The 23,070-nt window shown below is 40.4% G+C and overlaps 1 protein-coding gene across 1 annotated transcript in view; it reads right to left on the bottom strand.

Moving 5' to 3' along the window:
- The window catches only part of FAM171A1 (family with sequence similarity 171 member A1), a 95,995-nt gene that overhangs the window by 38,508 nt on the left and 34,417 nt on the right, over nt 1-23,070 (bottom strand). The gene's annotated exons all lie outside the window — the stretch shown is intronic.

Genomic DNA, 23,070 nt, shown 5'->3' with positions numbered 1-23,070 from the left:
AAATGAGTACCAACCTCCCTCTTTTTTCTTCTCTCTCCTCTCCCACTCTCCCCTTTCTCACCCTCATCTTTGGAAATTCTGTTGTTCTTACATGAACTCCCGTACCTCAGCTTACTCCATTCCCCAGGGTAGTAGATGATATTTTGCAAACTCCCTTTTTGTGTCAGGGGAATTCAGCTGCTAACAAACAAGACGCTCACACTCCATGTGCAACTTCTTCATGTGCTGCCCAGAAAAGAGGGCATGACCTCCTTTTCGTATATATTTAAAAACAATTCATTGATTTCTGCAGAACAGTATTGGTGGTACAGTTCTGTTATATTACTACCGTGTTAGGATTTTAAGAACTTATTTTGGTGTAAACCCTGAGCCAGCAAGGCATAACACCAAGAACAACAACAAAGAACTTAACAAAATCTCTGTTGTGAATTTCAATAGTGAAAGGACACAACTGAGTATGCTGAGAAATATACTGTAACAATATAAAATTTTAAAAGGGTGTCAGGATCTAATACAAAAATATCAGCACTTCTGTCCTAAGGGCATTTCAGCCAGAGAGATATCGGGCCCGTTTATATGCGGAGACCTTCTGTCTGAATCCTACAGTACAGAAAATATAAATATCAGGCAATTCTGAACAAAAACCCCGTTAGAGAAATTCATCATCATCGCAGCCCTCACTTTAGAACTTGGCAATGAAGGATGCCAATTTACAGGGAATCAGCATGAAATACATTCTAGCTATTAAAAATTCTGGACTTGTTCCCAGTTTTGCATTTAGTAGTCAAAGAAAACAACGTATATTGACAACAGTGTCCATACACTCTGGTGTGCACATACAGAATGCCTCCTTAGAAACCTTGCCTTGACCACCAAGCAACTTGTGAAATCTTGTGCATGTGAAAGGCAGCCACATTAATCAAAGGAAGAACACATATGTATTTATGTATTTACAAACTGTACATGGATTTACAAACGTGAGGGCAAAAAGCAATGTAAGTTTTTATTTTCAAAATGTGAAGGAACAATATGCTTAGATCCAAAGCCAGATAGCTGTGCTGTTAATGTTTCCCACTTTGAATTGCCTAGCAAAGAATGCTGAAGAACAGATGTGGTTAAGAATAATGGGTCATGCATTAAAGAAAAAGCAAGGAAACAGGACAAGCTGAACATTGTGGTTAGCAATTTCAGTAACATGAAAGTTTAGCCTTTTCTAAAACAACCACATATAAGAAGGAACCAAGGAGCTCTGGAATATTAAATACTAATCAAGGAAGAGGATAAGAAAACAACAGAAGTATCAAATCTATTTAATTCCTTATGGACATCCAAAATTCTAGAACAGAGTCTACTACTAAAATTGATCAAGAGACAAAGACTGATAAACAAAACTTTTCCTGTATACACAAATCCAGCTCTCTCTTCCCAAACAAGAACTAGCTATGAGTAGGAAATTCCTTTATCCTTCACTCTATAGCTATATAAGGCCTTCTGTCTACATCCTTCTCTCTTTCTGATAAGGAGGAACACGGGTTTCCAAAATCCTGTTTCCAAACGGAAACTACAAAGGCCATCACCCAAGATGGAAGACTGATGTCCTGAAAGGCAATGGACTGGAACTGCTGTTCCAAACCAGAGTCCCTAGATCAGACACTGGGCTTTTTTTCTCCTCTTTATTAATATGTAGACTCGTTTCTTCCTGAGAACACAGAGAAAATCCTAGCAGCCTGAACAACCCTATTTCCTTTTCATGTGTTATCTTCCCTAACATAGGTGTGAAATGTATACAACTTGGTTAATTCAGGGCTTTCTCCCACGCAACGGCTCCTTTTTCTTCTTATCTAATGCAGCAGTGAAGTCATGAATGCTAAACATGCATTATCACAGCAATTTCCACAGCAACAGAATGATTACAAGCTTTAAACTGGAGAGAAACTGTTGAAGAAAATCTCCTCTCAAACAGTGAGATGAGAACCATCTATAACGAGAGACTACTATGAAACCTTAAAGCTACACAGTAAGTTTCAGAATTGTTAGGAGATATTCAGGCACTTCTTGAGGAACAGGAGGATTGAAGAAGGGAAAGAAGAGAGCAGAGTAAGGACAGCAAGTGATCCAAGATCAGTCTGACTTCAAATCAATAGGGAGATCTTAGACTGAAGCATTAGGTATACTAAAATAAGTATTTAATTAGAAAAAGCTGCTTAGAAGACTCATTATTAGCTAAGGAATAGAGTCTTTAAAATATCTGGCAAACTTTTTAGTTGGTACTCTCAGCAAAACAGTGGGGATAAAGCAGATACATTATTCTTGAGTTTTACAGCCTGCCAGAGCAAGGAGCTCACAGAGAATTAAAGACACAGGGACTCAGAGAAGGAAGGACATCTGCAGTAAGTGGGGAACACAATGGAGGCAGGGAACTGAAAGCACTGCAGAATAAGATGAACTCCAAGAACGTGAACTGTTGAAGAGAAGCGTGCTTCATTCTTCCACAGATTTGCGATACTGTTGTGCTTTCTATTATTTACTGCATCAGGAATATTCAATTACTAAGTTCTGAAAGAGCTTTGCTCTGTGCTACTAGTGAGGTCCTGGAGGGAGGAAGGGGGTATAAAGGTGCACAGTGCTGATGTTTCCTCACGGCAGAGCAAAGCAGAGATAGCTGAGGTGTCAGACCCTGGGCTGATGACTTCACCCAGGGCAGTTGTGATCTCTCTCGCCCCCCCAGAGAGGCCAGCCACATTCAAGACAGGCTATGCCTGAGCTAATAGCCCTGTCTAATACACCTGGCTCCTGACCAGTGTGGTGTGAACGGGACTCTTTCAGACCTGGGCTGCCTGGCACATGATTCCCTGATGGCTTGCAGTGCAATGCAGGTGGGCCCAGATAGAGCCAGCATAATTTGCCTGCACCACTAGTGCATGCCCTGCCATTATATTCCTATAGGGATGTTTCATGTCCAAAGCAAGAGCTACTTATGATAACTTAATTTCCAGGAGATAAACCACGGGCAAAGATATTCTGTCTGGATGGGCAAAAAGACTGTGTGTCCCTGTCTAAAAGCGCAGCTAGGAATGGGCCACTCACAAATGTTAAAAATAGTGCAAGCCATCTGGGAAAGCCTACAACTCTGTTTCAAGAAACCCAAAGCAAAGTGGGAAAAAGGCGGTTAGTGAAAAAACAGCAAATCCAGGTTACATTCCACAGAGAGATCAAGGTTGCTGTATGTGTATGCTCAAGCAAGTTAAGTCTAGCCTAAATCTCTTTTCTTCTAGTTATAATCCTTTGTCTTTTTTCAGCAATCGCATCTTGTTTTTTAAACAAGTACAAACCAAAACTACTAGCTACAGTGAAACCAGCTGCTTAAGTGTAACTCCCTCCCAGTTTTCTAGTACTAAATTTATTGTCAGCTATATAAAAAAACCCCAGCATCTCCAAGGTTATAATTTGGGAAAGTGAAAATAAAAAAGGACAAAAAAAACCCCTTACATGTTAGCATTCCAATCCAGAATCCCATCTGTCCTCTTAATCTGATTTTTGAGATTTTACTAAGTCTAAACTTTCCCTGAGCAATCCTTCCTGTGCCATCTGCTTTATGAATCATACTGCCTCCTCTGAAATACAAGTAACCTTAAGACAACTATTTCTGCAGTTGCAACACCTCTTAGACTCACAATTGCTCCTTATATTGTTGTGAACTCCCAGTTTGGAACAGTTTCCTTCAGAACTAGTATCATCAGTGCTGTCTTCTATAACCAAACTCCTGAGAAGTGAAAAGCACTGTTGTTTTGGTCTTGTGGTTTTGGGTGGTTTTTTTTTTTTTCAAAAGCCAGTAATGTTACATAGAAAGAAAAATCCTGAGTGATGGTGCACTGTCAGATCTCAAATACTGAAATAAACAGATAAAAGTTATGACACAGATTAGAAGTCAAAGATCACAATCTTACTTGCAGGATTCCAATCCTGCAATTTGGTTTCTGTGCACACACCCCTCCATCAAGCAGACTCCCACTGACGTCTGCTGGACAGATGATCTCTTTTGGGAGCAGGCTGACACAGGCAGCCGTTAGCACTTATCTGTTCCTCTGGGGGTCCCCTATCCATGGACAATGTCAGGATATTACCAAAGAAAGAGATATTTAAATTATCTAGGTTTTGATTAGAGAAAGAAAACTTCCTGCTCATTTAAAAAATGCCATTATGAACTTTATTTAAAATTGAAACCTCCATTCTGACTGAGCTTACTGGCAACATGCCTGGTTTTGAATCCTACATGCCAAACAGATAAGCCTTTCTGCCTCTTAACCTTTCACCCATGTACGAGGTTACTCCTCAGCCAAACAATAGGATTTTCATTTATCTAAAAGAAAACATTGTCCTAGAAAAAGGAGTGTTCCCCATCCCCTAGCCACAGATGCCAACTCAAGCATTTACATATCGTCATCTTTCTAATGTACTGCATCAAGAAGGCTCTACTGAAAACCACGCTTCAAAATAGTAGCAGAGTAAGTTCATATGAAGAAAAAGGAAACGTGTATGTAAAATCCCTCCAGAAGTACAGACTCTGATATTCACTGATGTTGTCACCTGAAAAGTAAGTTCACAAGTACCAACTCAAATGGCAAACTAGGCATGCTTCTAGAAGACTCACAACAAAGACAATGACATCCTCTGTTCAGAACAGGCTCTGGTCCACGTTACAGGAAAACCAGTGGTGCTACACAGCCTTCCCCTCCACCACAGGTGACCGAGGTTTCAACTGGGGTGAGCGTCTGCCACTGATTTCCAGGGAACCCATCCACACAGAAGTTGGGATGCAGGTCTGCTTCTGCTCATTGCCTGTTCAGCAATTCTCAAAATTATACCAGGGCTGCTGCAGTCATCAAGAAGAAAGATCCTGACTTCTGTCCACAGCACTGGTCAGAACTCGAGTAAGGACTACACAACAGGGCTTGGTTCTCAGGCCCAGACTTCAAGGGTTTAGAAAGCAGAGGGGTTCAGAGAAGAGCCACATAAAAATCCAGGGGACAGGGAAGCAGCCTTGGAACTGGCCATCTGAAGAATCCAACCTCTTCAGTTATTGCAAGAGAAGGCTGGATCACTGTGCATAACAGCGCAACTGCAAAAAACAAGTCAGCTGAGGACGTTTAGTCTTGCTGACAGAGATACAGTATGATCCAACAGCTATACACTGAACTTAAGCAAATTTGGGTGTAATTTCTTAGCAACAAGAGAACAGCTTACTACATGGCAGACTCGCTTGTGCTGACAGACTATGGGAAGATTTTTTTTTTTTTTTAATAGCTTTAATTTTAGTTCTAGGTGTTTAATTAAAGCTTGCAATTAATGTTTAATTCTGAAGTTAAGAGAATTAATTTTTTATTCTAGAACATTTATGAAGCCAGACCAAATGGTTGTCTGCAGTGCTTCTTTTCATCACTGCAATCTATATTTGCTAAACACTTTTCTGCTTTACAGGTCATGGGGAAGACTATCAGTATGGTCCTCTGCACATTCCAACCACTTGTAGTGTGATGACTATAATTAACTCTCGCACCTCAGAAGTCAAGAAGGAACTTTTTTCCCCAAATGCACAACTGACTGTGACTTCTGAGGTTTTTCTTTTATTCTCCCTTGCTCTTCCTCAGAAACAGTAGAGATCTGATGCAACTGGAGCTGCATAGTCCAGTCTTTTAGCTGTGCTTATTTTTGTAAAGTCCCTGTGTAAGCCCGATCAATGCATCTTGCTCACCTCATCTCAGCGGACAAGCAGGATCCAGGGTTCTGGAGGAGGCTGCTCTTGGGTGGCACTTGAGGCTTTTTTGCCCTTCTCTGTAGCACAATTCGATTTATCTGCATTTCTCATCTAACATCCCTTGCCACTGCAAGTGCCTCAGGCATTGCTGGCACTGTGGCTGGTTCCTCTAGTGCACAAGAATTTAATTTCCAGGGGACTGAAATGGTTTATCTTAAATAAAATAATTAGAACTCAATCCTCAATATTCAAATAAAGCACAGTGGTCTGTGATACGAAGGTCAGACAGGTGCCTTACTTGCCTCTTCAGGTTTAAAATCTATTAAATGAAGCATTTGGAAACTAAACTGATATATACATTAATTTATCTCAAAATATATTATCTCCTAGTGATAATGCACACAAATTTTAATAAAATGTCACAAAAGGAACTCTAGTGTAAGAACTAGAGCAATTTATACCATCTCCAGTGACAACCAGGCTACTACACAACCATGTACTCAAGGGAAAGGAAGGGGCAGTTAAAGGATAATAAAATAAAGACATTCATCATACAACTGTCCAGCATTTAAAAGAGGATTTGCATATCCTGACCTGCTAGAGCCAAGAGCATTACCACCAAAATTAATTTCTTGGAAAAAAAGGTAGGAATTTGCTTTAATTAAAAAAAGTGAGAGCTATATGTATAATGCCCAGATGAGACTCTGATACCCTATTGTTAAGTGATTAAACAAGCATTTATAATTAACTTGAAACTCACCCAGCTATGAAACTCATGAATAGCAATAGTTGCATTAACAGGTCTGGCTTTGATCTCTACAGGAACTGTGCATGACACAAACTAATTTCATTTCCAAACCTTGTCTTTTAGACATGGAATTATATAAAGATACTGTCATGGAGCGCAGATGGAAATTGAGTTTCAAAGCTTTAGCTTGCCACACGCATAATGCATTCTTTACAAGACATGAAAAAGTAATCCCTGCTTAAAACCCTCTTTTTTTCCTAATAGAGTCCTTTGAAACTCTGGAGATCAATACGGAATGAAAAGTTAATGCACCGATATTTTTCAGTTGCTGAGCATTAGAGTTCTCCACTGACTCAAACAAGACCACAGCTGATTTTGCAACATCAGCTCTGAGGATAACAACACATTGAGCTCAGCCGCTGCACAGCTCACAGGGACTTTAAGCCAACTTTATACCTACTGCATCACCAGTCTAGTTTGGGGGAGGGCAGAAAGGGAAAGCTTGGATTTGCTTAGCCATGAATGGATGTGTTTTCTTGGAACAACTTTTTCTTAACTCTATTAATAACAGTATGCATCTGGTGAAAACAATTTAAAGCAGATGCATTCTACATTTAAGTGAATCAGTGTATGTGCAATGGGGCAGTGAGGAGACAAGCACTTTTTTTTGCTTATTTCCAAGGAACTTTTAATCTTAGGTTTAATCTCTACTTATTTCCAAAGCCTGTTGTGAAAGCAAAGCTAGATGTCACTTTGGAAGAGTGTATTTTTACTTGAGTTGTTTGTCTTTTTTTTTTTTTTAAACAAACCACTGTAACAATTCAAACAAACCCAACTCGAGTGACTCTCTACAGTCCCACTGCAGTCTGCAGTGCAGACTTCCACTTTCGTCTCAGTACTCCACTGACGTAAGCTAATTAATACATGTACAGAGGCAAACTCTTCTGTTAAAATTTTATCTAGGTACTTGCACGTTCTCTTTTTTCAAGTAACTAAATAGTCAATTTATATTCACTTCATTCCTTGAAGAGGTTATCCCCAGCTGGCAGACAGGAAAATTAAGCATAGGTGAAGCTTCACATGGTAACAACCTCATTCCTGCAGCCCAGACAGCCTGAGCAGAGCTCTGCAGGGTGATGAGGAGCTCAGTACTGCTGCTCAGCTATGCCAGGGCAGAATCAGGAGCATTCCTTCCCCTCCCACCTCCGTGGCCCAGCTGTGGACTCCTGCTCCTTGGACCTGTCACTGTGTCGGTTCTGTTTACTAACCCAGCCTAACGAAACAAATGGCTTGCTGCCAGGTTATCAGGTTGAACTGCTGAAGCAATGCAGCCCGAAGTGCCAGAATCAGCAGAATGGGCAAGTGTGGGAATGGGCAGGGAAGAAGTCTTCTGGCCAAGTGCGAGAGAAGGGAATCAGGACGATCCCTGCTGGTTCACAATTAGGCCAGCTCAGCTGTACCATTGAACCACACACCGAGGGTCCTCCTCGAGTAACTGCACCCCCATGGTCACTTTGGAAGGCTGGCTGTCCCTCTCCTTAGACAAGCTTTAGGTCAGTATTTGACATGAACAGTTGCAGTAGACCTTTATTCTGCGTTAGTCCCAAATCCCAAACTGAATCCTAAGTAACTTCCTAAGGACTACGGTACCTCTACCACTGCATATTGGCACTGCAGCAGTAAAATCTCCTGGCTCCAAAAGGATAGGATGCTTGTGGGAATGCCAGGGAAGAGTTTGATTTGGAGCAGTGAGGACTGTTGCACGAGCACTATGCAGGCTTCACAACCACTCTTGAATACCCCAGAACCCCTACAGCCACAGTTGGCATTTCTGTCTGGGTGGAGGGAGGAGGTTATTGTTGGTTCCTCCTGACCCTAAAAAACATGCTTTCATTAACATCTCTACATGCCAGTTGCTGTGACTTCTGTTTTCTCCTCACTGTAGCATGAGGATCAATCGCCCCCCAACTTGTCTATATTGAAATTTTCTTATCCTCCAGAAATACTTACTATATCCAAGTTTTTGAGATTTTTCTGTTCAAACAGTGTTAATATTTCCTTATTTGGAATAACTAAAAAAATTAATTAACCTGCAATCTAGGTCTTCTTCCAGATAATGAATAAAGACTTCAAATTAAAAAGGATCTACTACAGTTCCCTTCATCCTAACACTGTAAATCATCCCCAGCTTGACACACGGCCATTTCTCATTATCCTTTGTTTACTCCTTCATCCAATCTCAGTCACACAGAAGAAGCCTTCTCATCCAAGTCAATTAATTTTTCAATTAATATTTTTGAACCAGGATGTTACTGTCTGTATTTCAGTTGTAATGACTGCATATATATGCAGAGCATAACAACTGACTCAGCGACCAAAACTTCCTTCAGTTTAAATTATCATAACAGCCATGGTGATCTTAATTCTTGGCAGGGGATTAATTTTAGGGCTGTTAAGATTTCATATGAAAATAATTTCTAATCAGACTAAAATTGTGAATTTAAAAAAATTACTTTCTATTCTCCTACATGGGAAGTCACTTATGTAGATCAGAAGTTACTGGCTCTTCCACAAGTTCACAATCATAGTCGGAAAGTAGTTATACTTGCAACATTCATCTTCCTTACTGACTCATTTTATATAAAAAACACAAAGTGACAATGACCAGGGCTTTGAAATGCTGCTCATCCAGCTTATATTGCTTTCTGTGACTGGGAAGAGCACTGGAGCATATCCATTTTTTAGACTGGATATTAGGAAGCATTTCTTTACAGAACAGGTTGTTAGGTGTTGGAATGGGCTGCCCAGGGCAGTGGTGGAGTCCCCATCCCTGGAGGTGTTTAAGAGTCGGGTTGACATAGCGCTGAGGGATATGGTGTAGTTGGGAACTGTCAGTGTTAGGTCAATGGTTGGACTAGATGATCTTCAAGGTCTTTTCCAACCTAGATGATTCTGTGAAACCTTTGTATTTCTTGTCACCTCACAGCTCTGATTCCCAGTGGTGCTTATCATAGTCCCACGACTACCACTGTAGCTTGGAGACAAAAGTTTTCAACCTGGAGGTCTGTGGTCCAGGCTTCGGGAATGTGTGAAAGCGACTTGGAGAAGCCTGGAGAAGCATGGTCGCTTAGGTTGTACAATTGTCTGCCTAAGGGGGACCTGAAGGGGACGGCACTCTGCTGAAAGACTCTCAGGGTTCACAAAACAAAATGGTGAAAACCAACTAACTACAGCAGAAATGGCTGATCAAACAAACCCTTGAATTATCTGTTCTCTTTAGAGATAAATCTCAATGTAAAATGTTGTGACTGGCCAATAAACGATGGAGATGGGCAAGGGCGATGTGCCCTGAAGCTCAGGGAATAATGCAGGGTGTGACTGACCACAGCTGTTGCAAACAGAGCTGACTTTATCTCAACACAAATGGGACCCAGGGGTGGCTTTTGTTTTAGATGAACAACTATGTCAGTTGAGTGGATCAACTGACTACACCACAGTTGAGTGGATCAAATCTTTCTCCTGAGTTCATTAAAGGAATGAGAATGTCCCCCAGACCAGCATGGGGAGGGGTTGTATACATGGCTCAGCCCAGCATAGAGCATAAAAACTGAACAACAACAGAAATAAATAAATTTGAAGAGAGCCATGGGTCTGATCTGCTTTCAACCCACATATTCCTTCTTGGTGGCTGGTGATGCCCAGCATCGTGACAGTGAGCATATTACAGAGACCAGCAACGGTATCACACACCGGTGTTGTGATTGAACTGTTATTGCCATTGCTGTATTTCCCATTTACTAAGTGGAAATTACATTGGTATTGTGATTTCAGTATATTTTGTATCACAGTGCTAAATCAAAAATCCCATGTAACATTAAATATCTTCAAATAAGTATATTGCATATTAAACATTATACTCTTCACATGTGGCCTGCCTAAAAAAGTCCAGTCAGAGAGTACAGGATTCTGACAAATACTCATATTATTTACTTGTTTGTCCATCTGACAACAGAAAGGGGTTATTGCTTACACTCTGGCATAGACCCATTTTAGATATTTATAGCTGTAAACATCACTCTACTTAAGCTCTCTCTCACAGCACAGAATCCATCAGATTCTCTCATTTTACCACTTCTGTTTCTTACACTCGTGCTGCAAAACACACATCTGTTTAAAAGTAACACTATCACAAAAGGCTGCTGGCATTCTTACTTTGACAAATACGTTCACCTTCCCATTAACAAGCAGATACGTAGAACAGAAAACATTCCAGCAGCGCACTCTGTTTTTTCAGCACAGACAGCAACATGAATACTTTGTAGGCCACTTAGTCTATGCATTAAGCCAGCATTTTAAAGTATTATATTGGTTTAAACAAACAGCTGTATGTTTGGAAAGTGATCTACTGCGTACAAGCAATGTTTAAAGGGGAAGCAGGAGAAAGGAATTTCTAAATAACCAAATCATACAGACGCTAACCTTATACACAGAAGCCACATTAACAGCATGTGCTGGGGGAATGCGCTGGGAAGCAAATGAAAAAGTACATATACAAGACCAATAATCAACTTCTCAAAAGGGCAAAATATGCTCTATTACATTGTGCCTACAATGAATATAAGGTTAGTAGATGAAGGGTTCATGAATGTTATGCATACATGCACATAAACTTATATGTATGCTAAATTAAACTGAAAATATAAGGTAGAGCTAATCACACTAAAAATAACAGCATTTACTTAAAAGCTTCCTTGACACTATCAGTCCCCATCACTGCCCTGAAACTCACTCTAAAATGAAGTTTATGGATACTTTTCTGAAGCTAAGGAAATATGTATTTCACACAGGGGTATAATCTCTATTTTTTTTTTGTTTGTTTGCAATTAATTCTGTTCTCACACTTACAAAGGAACTGCTAAGAAAAATAACATTATACAACAGTTAACCAATATTTTAAAGGAATCAACCCACTAAATTAAAAATCTATTCTACCACACTTAGTCATAAACACAATTCCAGTGAGTACTGCAGGAGTACTAACCACCTTGTAAGTATATGCAATAGAGATACAGAATCCTCATCTTTCCTTCTATACGTACCAATTTTCAGCAATACCTTCAGTATCATTTCATGCTATGTATTATTTTATTTGACATCCACTTCTCTGACTACTATACACTTTAAATTAAAGTTCAGATAATTTCAACATGTTCTGGGATTTGAGAAATTAACATTCCACAATACAGAAATAAGGTATTATTCCTGCTTTGCTGAACATATGTTCTAAATCAAAATTGCTCTTCACTTCCCCTGCCACATACACACACACTAGACCCTGGGGAAAAAACCCAAACACATAACCCAATGGATGTGTGTGTGCATACACACACTCACAACTCGCAGCAAGCAGTTTTAAAGGAAAGCTGATGTATTTCTTTCAACAACTGTTCTAATAATCCAAGTGGCCTGATGTTCTCTTGAGGTTACAGAATTACTTAAGGGAAGAGTAAAAGGACAGGAGATTGCTATTATTGCTCAAAGCAAATTCCCAGGCAGCCTCGTGCTACCATACTAGCACTACAGAGACTTCTAGCCATCAGCTGGCAGAGCACAATATGCACAGTTTTAAAGAGCTTACAAAGTAAGGAGGTTAGGAAATCTAGCAGCACTCACCCAGTAGGAACTGGATGTCTCCTCCAAGAATGTTGACAATCAGCTGAATTGCCTTAGATATTTACAAAGAGAAAAGGACTTTGGGTCTGTGACAGAGGCACTCAATCCCCCTTAACCAAGGCAGCACTGGTTTGGTATAGGCTCCAAAGGAGGTAAAGGCCTGAGCTGTAGCTGGGCCAAGAACTCTTCTAGAAAACCCACAAAGTAGCAGAGCGACAAGGAGTCTTGTGCATACATCTCCCATTGTATGCAGTTTGACTACAAGCCAACCACTTTATCCCATAAATACGACAGCCTAAGTGAGCCTTCTTTGAGCTCTCCCTGCTAGGCAGCGCTGTTGCACGGCAGTGATCTGCCCTTGAGCTGGGACGCCTCTCAAGGTTGCTCCTCGAGGCAGAGAGATATTTTACCAATGACAGAACGTTGGATGAGCCCAATTTGAGTTCTCCCTGAACGGCAACTGGACTGCATGCCAGGCAACTCTCCCCTTGAGCAGGGACAACTCTCAGTGTTAAGAGATATTAGTCATTAGCTTAAATAAATAAGTTTTAAATAGAATGAATCACTTAGAGTTAAATTTTGTGTGATTTAGTACGCTGTTTGCTTAGCTTTACTTACTTAGCATGAGTAGCTAGATTTCCTGAAGCCTTAGGCCACAAGGTCTAAACTTTCACTTAGATTTACTGAACTTGCACCTACTTAGTCAAAACAGGGGCCTCCAGAGCCAGCATAAATCAGAAGATAAGGTGGCTTCAAGGCTAAAACCATCAACAGCACCTGCAACTAGACAAGATAATGAACGGCCTGTCTGGAGACACTGAAGGCATCCAGTAAGGTGTCAAAAGTGTCAGAAGAGCTCAGGCCAGAATCACTGTTGGGCCAAAGTGGCAGGTGAATAGTCTGAAAGGGTATAATTGCCCAGGGATTTTTTTGTTTGAGTCCCTCTCTCCACTCCCTCTTTGGAGGCACCCAGCTTGACCTGATCCTGTTGCTGTACCATTCTATTAAATTATTTATTTTTATAAGATTCGATGCCTGAGATTCTACTTTAGGTTATCCTAGGGTTTGAACTTCAGAGCAAACTAACACTGGATGCCTGGACAGAAGGTAAGTAATTAACACCATGCTAAACTTTAAAATCCTAACTGTTATAAAAGATTGATTGTACACATATAATCCTTTAGCCATAAACCACTGGCCAACTCTGGGAATACATCTGGATCCAGCCACACCTAGACTCCTCTCTGAGGAGTTTAGAAAGCAAGGGGGGTCACTCTGAACCTCGTGACTCAATGGGAGGTTTTCCTTACCCTTTGCGTCTCTTAAGACATAAACTGTTGACCAAATCTGAGACTAAGTTTGGATCTAGCCACACCTAAGCTCCATCAGTTTAGAAAGCAAGGGGTCCATTCTGAACCTTGTGACTCAATGGGAGGGTCTGTCTTACTGTCTTGCATCTCTGACCATACTTCTAAATTGATTCTAACTCAGTTTTCCGTTGTTTCTTTCATGTCGTAAGTAATAGAGTGAACCTTGCCATCAGACTCTGTTAAGTCACATTTTTACAAATCCACGTTAAAATCGCTTTTGCTAATACCTTTGACAGTAATTCTTTAAGGATCCTAAATCACTCATTTGTGACAGAGTCTCTAGTACAGTATCAGCCAGCACGCACAGCAAAACAGTGATAGTTCTTATTCTACGTAGTTACAACAAAATTATACAGGCACATTAACATCCTCTACCCACATACAAGTGGATGCAGTACAGGGATATCGGAGAGACAAAATAATTAAAAATCAAATTGCCTTAAATGGTGATGTAAACCAGCATATCTGCAGACTCAAGTTTCTCCCAGAAACGGCCAAGTTACGCTAATGCCAGTATGTTCAATGTGAGCAAGAAGGATTTTAACTTCATTTTTGGACCATTCAATCTGAGTGGGTAGTTAACTAAAGAAAAAGGGTAGCAAGTAACTATCATTAATAGCTAATGTGAATGAAACAATCTTTAATATTTGAACTTTAAGTTCATCTTTCTGGTCATTAAATGAATATTAAAATTGGGCTGAAATTATTTTATGGTTATATTCACATGGACCAAAAAATCCTTAGGATCCTAAATAGCATGGAATATGCAAGATAATCACTCAGCTAAGTATAGACACTCATAGTGTATATAGACACTCATAATGTATCATTTAAAATATGTGGTGATTCTTACATTACCTACAGTACCAAAGCAAGCAAAGTACATTTTGTATTCTTTTCAATGGGTATGCTTACATATAAAAAAATCATTGCTGTCTACTTTGAAGGTTGCTTTTGAAATTCATTTGTGTTACTGCCATGTTAAGACTGCAGTGAGATAGGTGGAATTTCTTTAAATATCTTTTCAACTAGGAACCTCAGCAAACGTATTTTCTAGAGCCACTGCTCCAATTCCCTTGGTAGAAAGAACTTTCAGAAAATCAAATAGAAAATCAAATACCTGTGAAGCATAATGGGGAAGATTTCATGATTTGCTTAGGGATGCAGTGCTAAACTTTCAGTCAACACAGACAGTGGTAGGAGCAGAAGGCTTTGCAGGCCATAAACTACTTTTGCACCATGCCTATCCTCTTCCAAAAATTAGAGGGATTTCCTGACAAAATGTCCTGGAGACTGCCTTTCACATCAGCCATAACAAAGCCTGGACTCTAAAGACATGTGGCCTTGGCCCTGATAGCTCTCTCATTTCTTCAGCCCAGGCTACTTCGGAGGGCATGGGGAAAGGTCTGTGAGAGGCAGCTGTACTCTGAGCTGGGAAGCCTCTCTGACCGGCAGAGCAGTTGCAGAGCATACTCTCTGGCCCAGGTTCCTGGCACAGCATAAAAAAGTCCTCGAGACTGATGGTCTCACCCAGGAATCCCAGTCTGGGTTATTTTCCACTCTTGTGCTGAAGTCTCATTTGGCTTAAAACAACCACATCTTTAGCCTAATGAGATACTGTGGAAATAACTTGGACATGTTGACAAGACATGTTTAGTATTTCAGCTATGAATTTTCAGAGCTGTTTGTCAAACACCTTGCTTCATATTTAGATACCTTTGCCCTGCTGGCCCCCCACTCCAAAACTCCATCACTTACTGATACACTTTTTTTGAAAGGAAAAAGAGAAAGCTCTGCTAGAGATAAATTCAATCAAGTGATTAGATTTCAAAATCTGAATTAAATGCATTTACTCTAGAGCAGTATGTCTTGTTTAAGCTTAATTTTATTTAAATAGCACTGATAGCCAATAATAGCAAATAGGTTTAAATAGCAGTCCTGACACAGTTTTAAAAAGCCAACAAAACACATACATTTGTCTCTCTTTGCAAAAGTTTGAGACAATCCATCCCAAATTTCATGAGATTGTACCAATCTGCTGAGAAAAACAGGTTTCAGAAGTTCATCCTACAAAGTGCATAGAAATTTGAAACTGCTTTTTATATTAAGATTGCTCATTTTTCAGTACCTTCATTGCAACCCTTGCTGATTTGCTCCCAGAGAATCCTCCTGAAAATATGCATCCTTTTTAGACTGCTTACTTCAGTGACAGCAGGCACACTGATTCCAGCAAGTGTTACAGCTCAGTTCTAAAGTTAACTAATATTTTTCCCAAATCAATGAAATACAAAGTTAAAAGAAGCCCACAAATCATGTAGCACAGTATTTTGAATATCTGGAACATGGTATGATCATGAAGTTCAGAGCAGCGGGAAGATCCCTTGGTACACCAAGCAATCACCTACCAGTCTATTTTGTTCTTCATGGCAGTGTTTTTCAGGCTCTGTACAAAGCTCTTAAACATACAGATTACAGCAAGAGATTCATAAATGGCACCCAAAAAAGGGCAAGTCTTAAAAAAGCGAGCCATGAAGCTTACCAGTAGTATACTGGCATTTTTACTGTTACTAGAATATTATATATTTTTAATAGGATCTATAAAAGCAAAAAGGCTAAAAACTATTGCTGAATGATGAAGGAAGTCTATTAAGATGGTAGTAGGGCTGCTTCTTGGTTTACGGTTCTTACGAAGCAGATATTCACAGACAATTTAGAAAAAGGAACTCCAAACTATGAGAAAGAAAAATAATGCAGTAACAGAAGGTGACAATGTAATGAAGATAGGGCAGCATCTAGCTTTCACATGAGTTAAATTAAAGCCTATGTATAAATTTATTCTAACAATTTATTAGCTTGCAGAGGATCTACACAATGTTTTGTGTTCACTGAGACTTTCACCTCCTATTAGATATAAAAAAAAGAGCAAATGCATCCTTGCAAAAGGAAAAGCCTTTGGGCTGAGTTGGGGTGGGGGGACCAGGAAACAGACTTCAACATTACAGGCAGAGATAGCTAACACAGCTGGGAGCCTGCTCAGTTACCTGCCGTGTCTGTCAGCTTGGGTAGGATGGGAGTAGACAGGAAGACATGGAAAGAGATGGACAATCTCCATCCACCGCAACAACGAAATGAGAACAAGGAGAGATGCTTATGTGAAAGTCATAGGTCTGCAGATACTGCTCCTCCATCCTGCTGGAATATTTAAAAAAATTAAGTGTTTTTCTCCCTGAATACAGGACTGTCCTTCCTCTATAAATCCTTAGCATATTCCAGTAATATCCATCAGCTCTAGATTGACTGTTGCAATTTGGTCTTACTTGGACTTGCCTTAAAATTGCTCCAAAAGCATCAAGAGAAGCAAGATGCAGAGAAAATTCTTCCTTGGTGCAGTAGTGAGACAGTAACACCTACACCATGCCACAGGCCCTGCTCACTGATACACCCATTGCTCCACTTTCGTGACTGGCCAAGTTCTTCAGGACCGAGGTGTAAGGCAGCAAAGGCAGCACACAGCTATGTTCCCTACAGACAGCAAAGAGCAGCTGGGCTTCCTTAGTGCCCTGCTGGGGGGGTGCCCCATCCCCCAATCGTTGGGCCTACACACTTCATTGACATCATCCAAGATTCACTCCTCTTCCAGCACGTTCACCCCAGATACTGCCAACATCTGCTTTGGGCCAGAACACCTCGGCCTTTTGACTCCCATTTCCCCTTTCTCTTTGGGATCATTTGCTACATTTTATTTATTACAGCAGCTGTCTGTTCAGGTTTAAGATCCTCCTACGCATGTGGGGTTTGTATATGCAAAGTATCATCTCCCTGTGGATGTGGGAGTGTCAGGACAAAAAAAAACCCCACCCGAAGTTGAGTATTTCAGGCTGCTCCCTTTGATTTGTACAGGACTACGTTACTGCTGTGTCCCAAGGCACTTTGGCCTAAGGGCTGTACACAGCCATGCTGTTGTGAGCCAGGTCACTGACAGGACAGCTCTGCTCAGCAGCTGGCATACTCTCCTCTCTCCTGACCACTGGGTCATTTTGGCCTCTTACCCCCCAAAGATATCACCCTTAACCCACCATCTCAGGGCTGTCAGCTAGCTGGTAAGGAAGTGAGGTGGAAAGGGGAGAAAAAATAATCCAAGGCTCTGCCTTCTCTCTTCACAGCAGTCAAGACAGGCCCTAAGAGATACAAACACTTCTCTACCCGTACATTGTGCTCTGATGCTGCCCAGGAACTGCAGGAATATTACAACCCACCCTCCCTCTCTCTCTCCCCCCAGAGGCACAGAGTGACTCATACAAGAACTGACTTCACATCATGCAAGCATCAAAACGAGCAGCAGGGTATGGGGTCCAAGGGGAAGGTATTTCAAATAGCGTGCCCTGAAGCCACCCGAGTTGTGCAAAAATGCCAGCTCCAGTCTCTGCTATGGGACCTAGGGAAATTCCTTGGTCTCAGGTCTGTATGCACTGCTTCAACAGATCACAGTCCCATGCTGGGAGGAGACATAGGAGTATGCCATCCTCTCTGACTTCTGCAGATTGCTTTCCACAAGATGAAATTTTGGAATAGCTGTAACCCATCTGGGTCCCACCCTGGCCAGAACTACAAGGCACATGATGGACCTCCCTTCCCCTGAAGCTTTGGCATAGCTTGTGTGACAGTACTCAGCATCTGGGACACTTGCTGCAGTTTGCAAGATAAAACCGGAGCAAGTTGCAATGAGAAAGGCATCTAATGCGAACATGGTGCTCGCAAACACAGAAGTAAACCATAGGTTAAGCACCTAAGTAAGTGCTAGAAGATGATTTGCACACTGATTTACAGAAAAAAAAAAAGTCAAATGGAACAGATTTGTCACTTGCAGCAACAAACGGTGGTGGAGGACATCTATACATCTTTGAAACACATCAGCTATCAGATATGAAGCAAAACCTAAAGTGAAAACTAGTAAAAATAGTATGCTTAAATCCAAAGTGTGTGTCATAGCTGACCTAACTTAAAAAGTCTTTACGGTTTTTTGGATGTTAAATGACTACAGATTATTTTTTTTTCTTAAATTAGTTTAATTATGTTCCTCATGGCCAGTAAAATATTTGCTGGCTTTTACACAGGAATTTTCCACTAGAGTTTTATTTGAAATGCTCACTGGTACTGCAAAGGAGAACTGTAGGACTCTCTCACTTCCAGGTTAAGTTACTTCAGAAACTGCAAGCTTTAGCCAGTCCAGAAAATGAAGTTTTCTGAGTAGTTTGTATACACCTCCAGAATTCCAGAGGCTGTAGGGATTCATGTTCCTGTGTCACCAGCATACCTTTGGAAAAAGTCATGCAACATTTGGAGTGTAAGGTTAGGCTTCTATTATTGAATGCTCTGCCTGTATACACCTAATAAACTAGTTCTGAATTCTTCAAAGGTTAGTACATGAAGAAAATAATTAGTTCTTAACACTAATACAAATTTACCCTGAAGTGCCAGAGACCATCCAGAACACAGAAAGTGTTTACCAGGCAGTTGTTTGGTTCTACACTCGAGTCACATGCAACTGCCAGACCACCATGAACGAGCACCCAGAAAAGTAAGCTTTTAAGGTGTGAGCACATGGACAACACCACCAAGGTCAACAGCATTAGACGCGGGAGTAGCATTGCCTATCATACCTATGTTCTACAGACTCACAGACTTCATTTGCAGTATTTTGGCTTTTGCTATACTGAGATTTCTGAGAGATTCAAAAGCACCATTAGTGAGGACAGCTTATTAATGAACAGAGATGTAATTCAAGCCCTATACATTACAATTTGAAGATTTAATTAACCTATGTTTTTAAATAGAACACACAATAAATTCATAGTTTACAAGAGAGCTTCAAAAACCCACACAAAATAGGGTATTTAAAATTATTCTTATTTATATCTGATCTGAAAAATCCTACATTCATATTTACAGTTCACATCTAGTAAAAAAAAAAAAAGAGTCATTTTTTCACAGAACTTGATCTTTAAAAAATAGTAAAAAACCTCAATCATCTGATACGAATGAAACTTAATTCCAAGAATACCACTTTAACAGTAGTTTTAATGTAGGAAAACAGTTGTGAAGTTCAGCAAGTGACCAGACCCCTACAGTTTCCATTCTGGGTTCTACCCAGATGGAGACAGAATCAGGTAGGAAGGTGACTGGCTAAAGTTTTATAAGGAAAAAAGGATGACAAGCACTCCTGGGGTTAGAGGTAATAGACCACAGGCAGACATGGGAGAAGTTTCTCAGTTCTAGACACTTCTCATGCCAAGGAGCCTGGCTGTATTACACGTCTGGCCAACATGCTCTTTTCCACATCACTCCTCTGGGAAGTGTGACAGAGATGCTACAGCATGACACATGGGACCAACAAAGAACCAGGTAACCACAGGGGAACGGATGTTTCTATTAACTGCCTTTTGGGTGGGTTTTTTTGATTTTTTTGTTTGTTTTTTTTTTAAGATTTTAATAAAAAAACATTGATAAGGGCTTGATATTTCGTGAACTGCACGGTGACCACATGGAAGTATTTTTTCATTGTGCTGAAGGGGAGACTGCCTCCCTGGCAAATACATTCACAATGTCTCCTTTATTCAAAGCTAGCTCAAGAGGGCTTGCAATGGGATGAGTGGGCTGAGGATGACAACCTCTTTGCGAGAACAAGCAGGAATCTGGTGACGCATTAATCGCTGCCTTGATTTTTCACTGCATAACCCCTCATGTGCCTGTTTCTGAAGCCAACTCTCATGCTGCTTTTGGTGCCACAGCAACACAGGAACCATCATGTGGGAGTGCTGAAAACGGATTTCCTTGCATTACTGAAACCAAAAGACCCAGCAGAAGATGGGGAAACAAGAACCACTCTTCTAGCACCTTGTGGGCTCGCCACACTCAACTCCCAAAGACACAGTTTGAGGCTCCTCTCCTTACTCAGCCTTACACACCCCCCAACCAACATGAAAAAACTACTAAGTTGATTTCTACATGGTAATGTTTTAGACTGGGTGCATTTTGATCAGTGGTTTGTGGGCAAGGAGTAGTTGCTATCTCTTTTTTTAATTTAATTGGGCAGAGATATCAAGAGAATAATAAATGAGTTACTCTGGGTTTATCATAAACAGAAACAAACACTTCTTCATGCAAATCTTCTCAATGAATCAGCCTCAGCAGCACATGGGAGCCCCAGGTTACACCGCAGAACCAGGCAAAGGGAAACAGTCATCCTAAAACCAAGGCCATAACAGACAAGAAAAATATTCCTGACTTTTCTTCTCCTTTGAGATCACTGCTTTCTCAGCAGGGCCTTAGGCTGACTGGAAGACCTATAAACTTGCACAGCACCTTAAAACAAAGGCTGCTGTTGGGGTTTGGGCTAGCTTTGCCCAGAGATGCTGCTGCCTCTTTCCACTTTACAAAAAAAAAAAAAAAAAAAAAAAAAAAGAAAGAAAAGAAATGGTGGAGGGCAAAGAAAGGCCACACAGATCACTGAGACATGTAATTATGCTTTGCCTTTTTTACTTGTAATAGATTTGCAGCTTTTTGACAAGTCTACAAGGACACAGAGTTTTTAATTTTACATTATAAACTTTCAGAGTCAATACCTTGATAGTTAGTGAAACAGATAATAGGTTGCTGAGATTTTGCAATGTAGAAAATTCAATCTGTGGGTGGTGATTTAAAAGTAGCAGTTTCCCTCCTGAGAATGTTACTATTGCATCTGTAGTTATAGAGAGGAGAAGGCAACAGTTCACCACAGCAGGACGTGTACTAAAAGCCCACTGCTGCACAGCAAGTGCTTTTGTCACGCTCTGTGCCAGAGGCAGAGTAAAACTTGGCTACCACAGGAATTCAACCTATTTTATTAGTATACACCCTCATATAAATTACAGCTATTAGTGATACTATCACACTGCCTATCTCAAAACTGTATTTTTGCGCAGGAGAAGTAAAGAATGTTTAAGATAATTCATTTATTAAAAAGGAAACAATTAAATGGGAAGTTTACAATTTCCTTCAGCCTAGACAACATAAAATTGAAACATCTGAAAATCAGAATACACTTAATTTCACTGCCTCAGCGTATTCTCTTAATTAGGAGATTATTTTCCTACAAAACTCTGTGGGTTTTATGCATCACACTCCTTATGCATTACATCTTTAATAGAAGTATTGGCTCAGATGCATAAAGGAGAGTGAGGACTAACTTCCTTGCAGTTAAATCAAGAAACCACAGTTTCCACTTCACGTGGGTTTTGTTTCAGGGCTAGAACATTTCATCATATGGTATTAATACAGAGCTAAGAAACCCAACTAGAAAGGCCTTAATCATACTACGATTTTAGACAAACTTTAGTTCAGCACCATTCAGTCTGATGGTCGTTTAATTCTAAGTGGCAAGCAAAAACTTATTGTATCTGACATTTTGAGGACTGGAAGGTTCTCAGTATTGCAGCTCAAAACCAGGAATATTTATTCAGTACCATATGAACACAATATGTTTCAGAATTGAAATACGTCACACCTCAGGATGGATCCAGCAATGTGGTGTGGCTGCTTGAATCACACCATCCATGCACAGCATACCCACTGATAAAAAAAATTGTAAAATCCTACAGTGACTAAGCCAGAAGCAGAACCTGGTGTAGACCCACCTTTATTCCTTGTCATTCAGACACCATGTGCCAGTGGTTCACAGTGCCGTGAGCAGGATAACTGTACCACACTGGTTTTCAGCGACCCTCCAGGTCTACTGAGTTTGTTCCCCATGACTGCAGCTTCCCAGGGGCTCTGGAGGCTTCATCACCAGAAGAAAGCACCGGGACTGTTCAATGCAGGACTACTACTCCCTGGCATTTGATTTGCCTTTCAGATCTTTTATCTTTCTGACTTCTTTGCAGATCAAAAGCAAAGAATAATTATTAGATAAAGCTCTAAGAGTGTAAAAATCCTGCATTGGAGACATAACGAGGGATTTTTGTATCATCTGGTTTAGGCTGCCAGAAGCACTCAAATCAAACACCTCCAGGGAAGGTCAACATTTCTCCAGTGACAATACAAAGAATACAGTATGCTTATTTTGGTACTTCAATTTGCAAGCAAGTTAGATGTCCATATTAACTTAAAATTGATATGGAAAAACACTCCACATATCTACATGGAGATTTATGCAGAAAAATCACACTGGGAAAGAAAGTTTGTAGTCAAACTGTCTCTCCAAGAAGTACTTGGTAAGCAAAGGGGAAAGGGAGACTGATTAACAGAACAGCGTTCCCTTTAGTTGACTTAAATTCAGCTGTATTCATTTATTTAACAGATGTCAAAGACAGCAAACCACTATTTGTCAGTTTAGAGCAATTTCACAAAGCTATCTTTAACCCTCAATGGTACTATCTCCATTTGCTTTCTGACCACTACAAAGTTGCTAAAAATGTAGTTAATCAGCCTGTTATCAATGCTGATACCACTATGAGGGTAAAAGCAATGCAAAAAACCACTAGTTTTCT

The sequence above is a fragment of the Strix aluco genome, chromosome 1 (genome assembly GCF_031877795.1).
Source record: "Strix aluco isolate bStrAlu1 chromosome 1, bStrAlu1.hap1, whole genome shotgun sequence".
Taxonomy (NCBI): domain Eukaryota; kingdom Metazoa; phylum Chordata; class Aves; order Strigiformes; family Strigidae; genus Strix; species Strix aluco.
Note: the sequence above shows the minus strand (reverse complement) of the source record. Positions and strands in the feature narration are given on the sequence as shown.